The sequence below is a fragment of the Ambystoma mexicanum genome, chromosome 4p, assembly GCF_040938575.1.
Source record: "Ambystoma mexicanum isolate Mex_15411 chromosome 4p, UKY_AmexF1_1, whole genome shotgun sequence".
Taxonomy (NCBI): domain Eukaryota; kingdom Metazoa; phylum Chordata; class Amphibia; order Caudata; family Ambystomatidae; genus Ambystoma; species Ambystoma mexicanum.
The window spans coordinates 469,264,683-469,278,084 of NC_090927.1; the positions used below are offsets into that span (position 1 = coordinate 469,264,683).

The window sequence follows — 13,402 nt, forward strand, 5'->3', positions numbered from 1 at the left end:
ATGTGTCATGCTAGAGGTGGTCCTGCAGAATAGAGCGACACCCAGAGAGAGCAGATACAAAGGGGGCAGGGTGGAGGAAGAGAGAGACCTCGTCAACATTTAAATATAGCACGTAAATATCTCTTTGGGTCAGTGGTTTACATCTCAAAGTTACATGTAACACACTCCTCAGCAGCTGGTACATTAGATAAGGCAGTGATCTTCGAACTGTAGCGTTCACCCATAGTGAGCACAGTAAGATGTCAGGAGGCGCGAAAGTGTGGGAAGTGAAGTTCTTTGAAAAGGGAGGAAGGTCACTGCTTTTAATAGGAAATAGAAGCAGTTCTGCAATTTGGCGACAGGAAACATTATCTTTACACAGGAGGGTGCAAAGGGGCTCAGCATGCAAAGCTTTGAAAACCACTGACCCAAAGTGACCAGATGAATCATGCAACATGTTTTTCCAGTCCTGAGCTTTGTTTTTTTCCCTAAGAAACTCATGTCTGGCCTTCTGCACCCGATACCAATGATTTTCAAAAGGAAAGCATAGAACTGGAAGAGTGGTATGAGAAACCAGAAGGTGTCTCACCCACTCATTAGGGGAGGGGGTCTGTCGTCCAGGTAGTCAGGACACAGCCATCGCTTTTGAATCCAGTTCCTGGGGATGGACCAGTGCCAGAGGATCACCTGGGTGAGAGGTCTTTGGGGTGTGGGACACCTGATGGCAAGGCACGGTATCCCCCTCCCTCTAACACCTTTACCCCATCCTACCCAATAAGATATTTAGAACCCCCGCCCCCCAGTTAAAGGCATACCTCCGACAGAGTAACCGACTTCTACCATGGAATTTTTTTTTGGAGGGGACTGAAGTGGCAGCTACCTTCCGAATGGTGAAGAGGGCTTCCACATTATCTACATAGGGGCCTACTTCTGACTGAACTCAGGGAGATATGGTGATGGTCCATTCCAATCATTTGAGAGGTGAGAATGTGGGAGGCAATGAAGGAGAAAGTTCTCCTCAGTGCTAACCGCATACCTCTTTTCCCTGATCTGTGTCAGGAGACTTTATGAAGAAAGAGGACCCAAACGATATCAAGAAGGTATCAAATATGGGGGTTCCAGCTACTTCGAGTTTCCTGCTAAAGTGGAATATAAAGGGAAGAAATTCCAATGTACACAGGCAGAGGCAGCAAAGCCTTACAAAGGGATTGAAGGGGGATCATAGGTGAGCTTGCGTGGATGCTCTGATGTTGATGGGCGAGGGATGCGACGTGGGGGAGCCTGTAGCTTTTGTACTGGAGGTCTGCTGGGAAGCTCGTCTCCTGGAAGGGGAAGGGTTGAGGAGGAATTATTGACTTTTGAGATGCTACTGTTGGGTGTTTCGGTTTTCCTCCCTCCACTTCTCCCTTCCCTCTGTCTGCAGAGACCAAAGAAGGTTTTCCAAAAACATTGAAATGCTTGTTACCATATTATAGACCCAATGGTAACAAAGCAAGGACAAGATAAACAAAGTTACTGACTGTTGAAGTATCAAGCCCTTCTAGGCAAGAGACTTTTTTTTTTTTTTAAAAGAGACTTATAACCATCGGAAGAACCTGTTAGCTGGAGCGGGGCTGTCGACACATGCTGGGAAAACTCGACTGTGTGCTGTGTTCAGGAGACCCACCTTATCCTGTGCTGACTAGGGGAAGGGAGACCCCTGGCAATCACATCATGACTTATTATTTGTGAACACTTTTCCCTTTATTGAAATCCCTATCCCACACCCTTTCTATAATTAGTTATAAGGATTTGGCAATAGGTTCTTTATTAATATAGGCCTTTTTACTTTGACAAGACGCCACAAGGGCTGCCTTATTTTTTCATATGATGGTCGACGCTTGCTCCCATCTTAGATTTAGGTTAGGCGTTTTTTCCAACCTACATATTGGGCCTCATTACGACCCCGGCGTTAAGGGTTTAATGGCGCCGTAAAAGGTGTCGGCGCCGTTAAACCTTAACGCCTGATTACGAGGTCCCTTTGCGGGACCCGACCTTAACGCCTGCTTTTAGCAGGCGTTAAAGTAGGGTGCCGCAAAGGGACCTTGGTGCTAAGTACGGTGCCGCAATTTGCGGCACCGTACTTTGCGCCTTCCCATTCCCATTGAGCCCTATGGGGCAAAAATGGGAATGGGGAAGGGCCCAGGGTGAATGGGGAATTACTGCCCCGCCAACCTTGGAATGGGGCGGTAATTCCGCCATTCACCATGGCAGACCCCGGCATGGACCATGGTGCTAGTAGCACCATGGTTTAGCGCCGGGGTTGCAATGAGGCCCATTGTAACACCCTTGGATCGCGATCACTTGTGGCTGTCTTTACTGTTGCCACCATGAATTCCTTACACCTACTACCAAAACCGTTCCTGGATATAAAATGAAACAGCATATTCTAAGATCTCCTTAATGCAACTAAAGCACAGCATTAATTACTACTACTAGCTACAAAACTATAAAATAACGCCCTAGCTCTATCCTCTTAATATAATAATCAACGTTATTACATTGTTGCTCCTTCTTTGACTGTGTAAGGCTCTGTGATGCTCTCTAAAGTGTGTCAGCACTAACTACAAATAACACGTGTGCAGAACTGCCAAACCAAACGGCAGAATACTGACACTAAATGACTAGCTATTCTTGCTAATTCAATTTACGAATTCTAAACCTCTTTCCACGGTTGGGACTTTGCACTTGCACCCCAACAGGGTGTGGGGGTTTATGGTATAGCCTGTGAAAGGGGCTCCCCACTGATGAGGCAGATGTGTGTATGGTGCATAGATGCCGTTGGGGCAAAGGTTGTGAGCAGGCATGTGGGTGGTGGTGTGGGAGGAAGCAGGGTTGCTAAGTGGACGTTGAGGGTAAAGGGGGGTCAGAGCAAGAAGGAGAACGGGAAGGGGCGGAGCTAACGACGTGGATCTGGGGGGGGGGAGGCCGTGGAAGTAGCGTCCAGTGAGTGGGATTTGTTGGGTGGACGAATTGATGTGAGAGGAGTCTGCAGAACAATATGGAGCTCCCATGCAGCAGTGGACACCACTGGTGGTCATGTACACTTCACTTGGAGTGTGATCTCCACAATTCACTGAATAAAGTTGCGCTGTTGAGGCGCCTGGTATCACATAGCATTGCACGAAAGATGTGGCATACCGCTGGTTTAAATAAATGCTGCTACGGTTCCTGAAGGCGTTTGGCCACAGAACTTGTCCCAAAGGGCCCTATACCAGGTGATTTGCTGGAGTGATTATTCCTTAATGAGTGGGTCACTGTGCCATTCAGTTTCTATTCCAGGTGTAGGAGGTCAGCATATGCTATTGAGGAAGTGCTGAAAAGCCGCTGCCAATGTCGCCTTCCCCTTCAAGCTAAACTATAAGGCAGATAAAATGTTCGACCTACTTCCGGTCGGGAACCAGCTGCTGCAGAAATGGCTACAGGCCAGGGATATCAGACTACCATTGTGACCCTCAGAACTATTTGAGGCCTCGTTGTCTCTTAAGGGCAACTTCAAGAGAATCATAAAGGATGAAGTCAGGACAGTGACAGCCTCCCACTTTTCCCCAGTATATCCCGGGTTTCCATGCCAACAGCTGCTCCATGTAGACAATCTTCCGGGATCAAAGCCTTGTGTGAATGGCTGCTGCAATGAAAAAAAATGTAATTGCTACAGACCCACACAGGCTCCGACTACCCTTATTACCTGCATAAGGGGAGGCAGAAACTGCGAGGAACACTGCCTCAATACCTACATCAAAGTTGTGATGCAGGCAGATACGACAGCAGATACGCAAATGGATTACAACTTGGAAATGCACAGACCAGATACCCTGCTCAGTATCCTGATCCAAATGTCACAGTGGCACTAAGGCAAGCAGAGAGGGTTAGTCTCTGCCACTGTGGCATTTTCTGGACCATTCAAAACAAGGTCCTAATAGAGGACCTTTCTAGCCTTCCTTGTGTGGGGGGAAGTGATCATTCCTTTATCCATTTGTTTACTTGAGCAATGAGTAGCAGAAATAGAAAATGCCATTATTACTATGAAGCCACAGTAGCTATGATTGCTGGCCTTATGACGCAGGTGCTGACTTTGGGAAGGTGTGCCCTGGCATCAGTAAAAAAATTCAGGGTGGACATTAGCAATAAGAAGCAGGACAGAAGTGTGACTAACATTTGCAGATGTGATTACCCAGAAGGCATCATGATTAAGGAGGAGGCAGGTTACCCATTAAGGACGCCTCTAAGATGGGACAACTATGGACACACGATCAAGAGAATAGCAGCAAGTGAATAGACATTGATAACGGACGGCTAGAGGGCGCTAGAGGGCCAACCAAGATGGCAGCTCCTCTCTGAGCTCCCGAATGACTCCTTAATCAATCCTGAGCAATCGCCGCAATCCTGATGCTGAGTCGTCCCTGACACACAGGCGGGAAGCGATCAAAGAAAAGAGCAACCACTGCGCCTGGAATCTGGGGGAAATTCGACACAGGGAACCAAAGACACCTAGAGGCCACGGAGTGGGGGGCTGCCTCGTAGCGGGCAGCACCCCCGAGACCTAAGCGGATTCCCGGGAGAGCAGAACGATACTCCGCCGGGTCCCAACCCGAAGGCAAACACCGGAGGCAACCCAGCGACAGCCGTGAGCCCGCCTCGCCGAGAGAGCCGGAGGGACGCGGCGGGCGGGGCCTGCGATTCCACGTCGGCGTCCGGTGGAGTGGCCGAAAAAATCCCATGTACTGCAGCAGCGCGACTGTGGGGGTTGGAGCACTGGTCCAGGCCATAACAGCAGACCCTGTCTGGGGCCGCAACAGAGAGGTGAGGGGTACGGCTGCGGAACGGGGAGGAGCGCAGAGTGTGTGCCGAAAGGCGGGAGGTGTGAGATCGGCGGGATGCGGTAGTTTCGTAGGAGAGGAGCGGGCGCTAGCGGCTTCCATGCAGCATCCTGCTCCCCACACCCCTGCTCTCCAGACGGAGCTGAAGGAAAACATATAACGGGGAAGAGTGGGGAGCCGCGGCGAGGTACGCTTCGTCCCCCACCCAAACAGAGAGGGCGGGGAGGCACCCTACCCTGAAGGCATTAATAACCAGGGGCAAACTCTGGCGACCTGGGACAACAGAACGAACTGTGTAGGCCAGAAACAAATCACCAGCCAATCCTACAAAGGCAGGCACCCGGCAGGGCCGAACCCTCTCGCCGCGCAGTACACTGACAGCACAAGCAGCAACGATAGCGGAAATCCGGAAATCCCAGCCAAGCGCCAACATCAGTCCACTCCGACCAGCCCATATACCACAACGCAGGGACAGGACCCTCTACACACAACCCAGAACCTCGCGGGGGGGCACCAAATAACACCCCAGCCCCGAGGCCACGGCTGGACAGCACCATAACAACAGCGCCTCTCCCCACCTCACGCCTGCTAGGGGAACTTGGCCCCCAAGACTGACTTAAAAACAGGGATTGGGAACCTGGACAGCAAGATCGACACGCTATCATCTAAGGTAGACCTACTCCAACATCGCCTATATAAACACAAAGACAGACAGGACAACGTCGAACAGAGAGTCTCGGACCTGGACGATGGTGCAGTATCACTAACATCAAGAATGTCAACATTAGAAAGCCAAATTAAAGCGGTCATGGCCAAGAACGAAGACTTAGAGGGCCGCTCCCGACGAAACAATGTAAGGGTGGACGGAGTCAGTAAACAACCAATACTGAACAAGATGGAGGACCACATAGAAAAATTTGCAAAGACCTCTTCGGGGACACAGCTCTTTCACAACTATTCGTCATAGAGAGGGCACATAGGATTCCGTCCACTAAATCCATTCCAGGAGCACCTCCTCGTCCAATCATAGCCAATTTGCTAAATTACAAAGACTGTGACACCATTCTGAGGCTGGCGAGGGAAAAAGGTAACCTTCAATACGACGGAGATGCCATACAAATCTTTCCGGACTTCTCCCCAACAGTCCAGGCCCAAAGAAGAACCTTTGCATCAGTCAAACGTCGACTGCACGACAACCAAATAACATACTCAATGCTCTTCCCCACACAACTTCGAGTTCAATACGAAGGGAAAGTTCAATTTTTCAACTCACCAGAGGACGCTAACCTGTTCCTCGACAGACACGGATGAAAGGCCCCAAACAACAGCCCGGAGGCACCCCGGACGGAGCGAGCAGAAAGAAACCCGCCATGAACCAGAAATATCTAACGCACTGAAACCACCGCGCAACGACGCTTAACATCAGGACAACACACACAGACTGACAAAGGAGCACCTACCCTTGGAAGGAAACTAGCGCCCCACGTGCAGCAACAACTTTATTTTGGGGGGATGCCGAACGGACGAGTTGGGGATTGTCCGTGTAAGGTACTGTTTATTAGAGTTCTTATGGATAGGCGCCAACCAGTCCCCCTCCCGCACCGTCCCGTCCCTCCGTCCCCGGAGATTGAGTCAGACAAGCACAACCATTCCCCCGGATAGGCCACTGTGCCGCCACAGGTCACTGCGTGACCACACGCAGCCCATGCATCATGAACGAGAAACCTACCCGACCAGTTCAAGGTAGCAACGTGGAATATCAAAGGAGGTAATATTCCATCCAAAAAAAGAAAGATTCTGCAATACCTCAAGCGTCACAATGTCGATGTGGCAATGATACAGGAGACACATCTGATCCCACACAAAGAACACCTCTGGGCTTGAAACTGGGGCTGCCACCGCTACTTCTCTTCCTACTCATCGTATGCCAGAGGAGTGGCCACCCTCATCAACCCTAAAGCCGGCTTCCGCATGACAAAAGTGGAAAAAGATGCGGAGGGTAGGGCCCTCCTGGTGCAGGGGGTTATAGCCGGGCAGGAGGTCACATTTGTAAATTCCAATGGCCCCAATGTGGATGGAGCAAATAATTTTGATTGGGTGCTTTCACATCTCATGCAGATCAGCACAGCAACCATAATATGGGGCGGAGACCTAAACACACACCTAGCCCCACGGAAAGACAAATTGCAGGCTACAACAACCCACACGTCCAAAGCCAGCCTTCAAGTGCAAGAGATATGCAGAGCGTACAACCTGGTTGACATATGGAGACACGGAAATTGGGAGAACTGTGAATACACCTTTTATTCGGAGGTCCACCACACAGGTTCACGCATAGACTACCTCCTCGTCTCTGCACAAAGTATGCTGCAATGGGGAAAATGCCAAATCCTGCCCAAAACCTTCTCGGATCACGCCACTGTGACGCTCAAGTGTAATCTCCCGAACACCAAACCAACAACCCCACATTGGCGCTTTAAACCCGGAGCACTAACCGACCAAGTATTCGCCACTGAACTACGAGAGGAGATCACATCCTTTCTGGACCTCAACCAAGATTCAGTCTCATCAGCGGGAACGCTGTGGGAAACATTAAAGTACTACATAAGGGGGGGGTGTGCATCACCAAAGAAACCTGAATTCTAAAAATAATACGACGTGAATTGGCTTCCAGCGAAGATTGCCTAAAGGCTCTAGAACTACAGTATACCTCTACAAATCAAATACACGTCCAAGCAGAACTCAAGGAAGAACTACTCAAATTTAGAGCTACGGCTGAACGCAAGCTGAAATTCCTATGACGTGGTCATCAGATCCGAACAATATGGAGAGGGGCAACGACCTGGAGCCCTCCTGGCCTGCCTGATTGCCGCCGACAGAAAGCCCACTCTGGTGGAAAGAGTCCGCACCCCGCAGGGTACATTGGTCCACACGGAAGAAGAAATAGTTGAAGTTTTCCGCGCTTTCTACCAGGACCTCTACAGTGCAAAACACTCAAGGGACTCCGAGATCCTACGCAATTACTTAGCGGACACAGAATTGTACTGGGGAGAGAGAGGACTCTGCAAACCCCTAAATGATCCCATCACTCTAGAAGAGATCCTAGAAGCAATAAAGAGCCTACCCAATATCAAAGCCCTCGGGCGTGACGGCCTAATAGGGGAATTCTATAAAGCTTTCGCCCTATATTACCTCCTCTCCTTTTAAAAGTCTACGAGGAAGCGTCAGAGTCAGGTATTCTCCCTCAAACCCTAAGGGAAGCCAACGTAATTCTCCTGCATAAAAAAGATAAACCCCCTGAGGAATGCGGATCTTATAGACCGATTTCCTTAATAAACTTAGATAACAAGATCCTAGCCAAAATCCTATCCAACAGACCAATCCCCCTGATACAGACACTGGTACTCGCTGACCAGGCATGCTTTATACCCGGACACAACACGACATTTGGCATAAGAAGAATGTTGGGAGCAATGGGGGCGATAGATCCCACGCACCAGGCGGTCACAGTCCTCCTCGACGCGGAGAAGGCCTTCGACTCTGTTGAATGGCCCTTCAGGTTTGCGGTACTCAACCAACTCGGACTGGGGAATCAATTCATTAAACTAATAGCGCTCCTATATAATAAACCCCAATCAACCATTATCCTTGGTACAACGAAATCCTCATATGTCAATCTCCAACGCGGAACCAGACAGGGCTGCCCACTATCAGTGCTAATATTTGCACTGGTGATGGAACCTATGGCCTCCGGCCTGCGCTCCCCGCACCTCCAAAGAGGTCTTTCCATGGGGCCTCATAACCTGATTATCTCTCTCTACGCCGATGACGTAGTACTATTCATCCGAAACCCTAATGAAAACCTGAACCCCATAATGCAAGAGATAATTAAATTTAGCACGGTCTCAGGCTTGAAAATCAACCACTCCAAGTCAATCGTATTTCCCCTAAGCCCCTGTACCAGAAAATGTGCAGATGACTATAACTTTAAATGGGAGAGCACTCAAGTGCAGTATCTCGGGATTCTTTTATCCCTAAACCACCGAGACATTTTCCAGGATAACTACGAGACAGCACTGAAATCACTCCAGGAGAAAGTAAATAGATTGAGGTCACTACCACTGACGCTCTGGGGGAGGGCATCATTAGTCAAGATGGTAATCCTCCCTAAACTCCTCTACCTGTTTGCTAACATACCAATTCTAATCCCACGTCTTTACCTAGGGAAAGTGAAGAGCCTCATACTAGAATTAATCTGGGCCGGTAAACCGGCAAGGGGGGCTTACACGACACTCATATTACCGATATCAAGGTGTGGCATTGCACTCCCCAACCTGGAACGATATTACTGGGCCGCTCAGGTGCAATTCTTGAGCTACTGGTATTCCACCCACTTCATCAGACCACAGGTTCAAATTGAAAGTGCCCTGGCATCACCAAACCTGCTAAGAGCGGTCATCATCAGCCATCAACCAGTACTAGACACCAAACTAAACGTGGTGCTGTCCACATATGCAATCTGGAAAAGAATTGCCCAAAAATAAGGTGTACTAAGATACTCCCCTCTCCTACCCATTAGATTTATACCGGGAGTGCCCCTCACAGCTGAAAAGGTCTTCCTCAAATGGGCTGAGAAAACACACATTCACTCGCTTGGCGACCTTTTCGTCAAAGGGACATTCATGACACCACAACAAGCTAAAGAGAGGGGCAGCACCACCTCTATAGACACATTTATATACTTTAGGTTGCGTTATACTATCCAGGCTTTCTTCCCCTCATTCCCACAACCACCACCAACGTGGCAGCTACTCCATGGCGTGATTCAGACACAAGGGTAGGGAAGGTTGGTCTCATCAAAATACAGATATCTCCTAACCGATACAGCGCCGGAAAACGCACGCACAAAAGAGAGGTGGGAAAAAGCTCTACAGGCCCCCATCCCAGATGATGAATGGGGATACATAGTGAACCAGACTCAAAAAGTCGCACTGAATTCGCGTTTTAAGCTTATCCATTTTAATTACTCACACCAAACATATTACACCCCAGCTAAAAGTTGCAAGCACAGACCAGAATCAGCTGCGAAATGTGAGAGATGCGGGACGCCAGCAGCGGACTTCCTCCATCTTGCCTGGAGCTGCCCGGCTCTGACCACGTTTTGGTCACAAGTCCTCCAAGAGACAGAGATAATAATCGGGGAAGAACTAAAGCCCATGCCCACAATAGCGCTACTTAGTATGAAAAAACACCTAACACCCGCAATAAGGAAACTTGCAACGTACTACTCGTACTAGCACGCAGGAGAATAGCCATGTCCTGGGGTCAAGGCCCAGTTCCAACAATAGCAAAATGGCAGAAAGATGTACTATACTGCCAAGACGTGGAATCTGAATTTATTAAAACACTGCCTTTACACGCACGCCCCCCCGACATCTGGGGTTCCTACGTAGCATATCTGATCTCCAGCAAGGTTGACTCCTCATCCGCCTCGACCCCAAGTCAACCAGCAGATTGAGGTGAATGACAAACCTGTGCAATACCAGAAAAAGGAGACCGGCATGGGACATGGGAGAAGAAAAACAAAGACTTCACGTAATCGTGGGATGGGGGCCGGGGGGTGGGTTAGGGATACAAGGGACTGAACTGGTCCAAGTTGACTACCCGCAGCGGGGCAGATCAAGTTATGTTTTGTAACTGTAAATGTAAAAAGTATAAATAAAGTTTTTTTTTTAAAAAGACATTGATAACGGACAAGCAAGACTTTGCTCCCGGAAGAGTGACAATACATATCTCCAAGGAATCTATCAGCTACTTAAGGCCAAATTAGTTATTCAATAAGAGGATTATTGTTATGCAGTAAGTCAGACTCAGTAGGCGGACAAGAGGCCATGGCTCAAACTTGTGTTTTATTTAATTAAGAAGAAAGGCCTATTCTTCCCCCATCTCTAAAGTATATCTTTGCCCTATCTAAAAAAAGAAGACCAAATGGTGCTCGTCAGTAAGTCTTACAAACCCAACAGTACTCTCCCAAAGTCTAATCTAACCTAATGTTAACCCTACCACTAATAGAAAAGGACTAACAAAGTTGACAAGAACAGGTCTCTAAAGGGTTTCTTATTTAATAGTTAAAATTGGTGATTGGCTTCTGAGCCCCACCCAAATGTCTCTCTGGAGGATTCCAGGCTTTTTGCTGGCTGAACAATCAGAGTTCCAATAAGAATGTCTTGAGTCTTCCTCGTTTCCTTGTAGAACAGTCTTTGCCTATGCCAGTTGAATTGGGATTCCTCCGCTCCAGAGTATGTTTTCTTTCAATCGACCATGGGGTCACCAGTCTCTTTCGCCACCTTGATTTCTTGCTTCGTTCACCCCTTTTTGGGGTATTGTTTCATCCACCGTCTCTTGGGATCCGGATGCTCTCGCACTGTGGGCTTGTTGGCTTTCATTTCTCAGAGGGTTCTCTGGTATCTCACCCCATCATGGGGTATTGCATCTCTTCCCCTTCTTTGGATCGTTTGGCTTTCACCCCGACTAGAGTTCTATGGGATCTCACCCCACCTTGGGAATATGTCGGTTCTCTCCACCCTCCTCCTTACTCCCAGGAACAGCCACGTAACTTCTGTGTCAGGGTGGAATTCTTCTTCGGAGGAGGTGGTCTATTTGGCTATTGCAGAACTGTGGTTTGGCCTCTTCCTGGGTTCCCCACATTACTTCATCGCATAAGCCTCGTTTTTGCCCATAGGCTTTCTGGTTTGTCGGTGCCATGGACTGCGGATGCTGGTCAACCACTTCTGGATTGGGCAGTGCTCCTCCGTTTGCTCGGTCGAACTTGGCTGACTCCAGACTGGTTTTGAGCTAAAAGCATTCCGCAGGCTCCTTGGGTCCTCCGCAGCAGATGCCTTCTGCATCAAGCTGCTGCTTGACTCCGCCCATCCACTCTTGCGGGTCGCTCCACAGGATTTCCTCTTCCCTTTCCTTTTCCTCTGGTGTTGCTGCTGCGTTGGCTTGATGGTTTAAGCTAAAAAGAGATTGATGATCTGTTGATTTTGTGTTTCTCGTAACAAGTGTCTCTTAAAAGAGTCGGAAACCGCACCAGCCATTTATACTGGTCAATCCCCATATAGCCAGCAAAGATATGAGGCTTTCCGCCCCAAGGGAGGATGAATTAAATCCCTTTCTGGGGATTCCTTGTCCCCCAAGGGGGAATCACCCCAAGTGGGGTCCTGCAGCCCCTGTCCCATAGAAGGTGTTAAAGGAATGGTGCGGTCAGAAATATTATTGCCCTGAGGGTTCGGGCATGTGTTTTTAACCATACGTTGATCGATCATACAAACATTTCGTATGCACTTTACCGTAGTTTTCATCTTTTGTACACAAGCGAAATCAAGCTAGAGGGCGCGGCCATCTTGTGATAATCTTATCTGTTATCGCATCCCCCAAGCAGGACTGCCTTTGCGGCACTAAATCATATCCCCCGCCCCTGAGCCTGACATCACTAGACGCGTACTGCCCATTTCACAACGCCAAAGCACGTCTCGTGTCAACATTCTCTGCGCTTCAGCTAACGACGTGTCACCATAGAAATGGCAGGACGCCTCTTTTCTCAATAAGTATAAACAGACCGTTTCACAACACACATCAGATTTTCTATTCCATTCCTCTCACTGTATTTCTTTGAGTATTCTGCGACTCGTTTCTGTGCTCTGGTCAGCTACCTTCATTGCTTGTAGCACGTGCAAACAGATACCAGTACCATCGCTATAAATTATTTTTGTTTGTTTACCCCATAATGGCAACAATAATGCCCTACCAGTACGAGCCCGAGTATTCCGAGGCGGAATTACTGGAAAGAGAAAGATGCGGAAACGATGGTGCTTCGGACAACAGTTAGGACGACGATTCAACCGATGAAGAGCCTGGTCCTAGTCGCATGGACGGCGTTTCCACCTGGTGTACCTGCAATCGGTGCGCGCTAATGCCAACCGAGGAGGAGAACTGCTGCTGCCGAGAAAACTCTGGATGCTTGTCCTACATATCGCAAGGTGAGCCATGGCTGCAATGCGTTACCGAGCTGTCAGACTTCAGGGCAGTCTGCCTCACACAGTCCGTGTTGAGGATTTTGATGGTGCTTATGCACGAACTTCGCACAACAGTTCGCCCTCGGAATCCAAGTAACAAGTAAGTATACTCTGGTTGTGATGTCACTTAGGCCACTACTATTTCATGGTTTTCTCCTATATTGTCGTAACTTCAATAGATCATTGTCAAACCAATTTAGTCTTGCAATTCTCTAGTAATAGTCGTATAATAGTTGTTCAATATTGTACATTGTCTAGGTAGCATTTGTACTGGCAACAATGTCATTGGATACAAGAATTGTCATTGACAACTAAGGTTTAATACACTTATCTTGGTCATTTAAAAACAGTTTGTATCTTTCTCTTTCACAGGTGGTACAGGCTGGTGGCCTATCGTTTGTTTACATGGTGGCTTCATGGGAGGCTTGGACACCACGTTGGACAAGTAATAGCCGCCTGTGTCGTTGGTGCCATTAGAGAAACTTT

At 48.6% G+C, this 13,402-nt stretch overlaps 1 protein-coding gene across 2 annotated transcripts in view; it reads right to left on the minus strand.

Annotated features, from left to right (window-relative positions):
- IAH1 (isoamyl acetate hydrolyzing esterase 1 (putative)) overlaps positions 1-13,402 on the minus strand; it is a 483,285-nt gene that overhangs the window by 198,890 nt on the left and 270,993 nt on the right. The window lies entirely within an intron of this gene.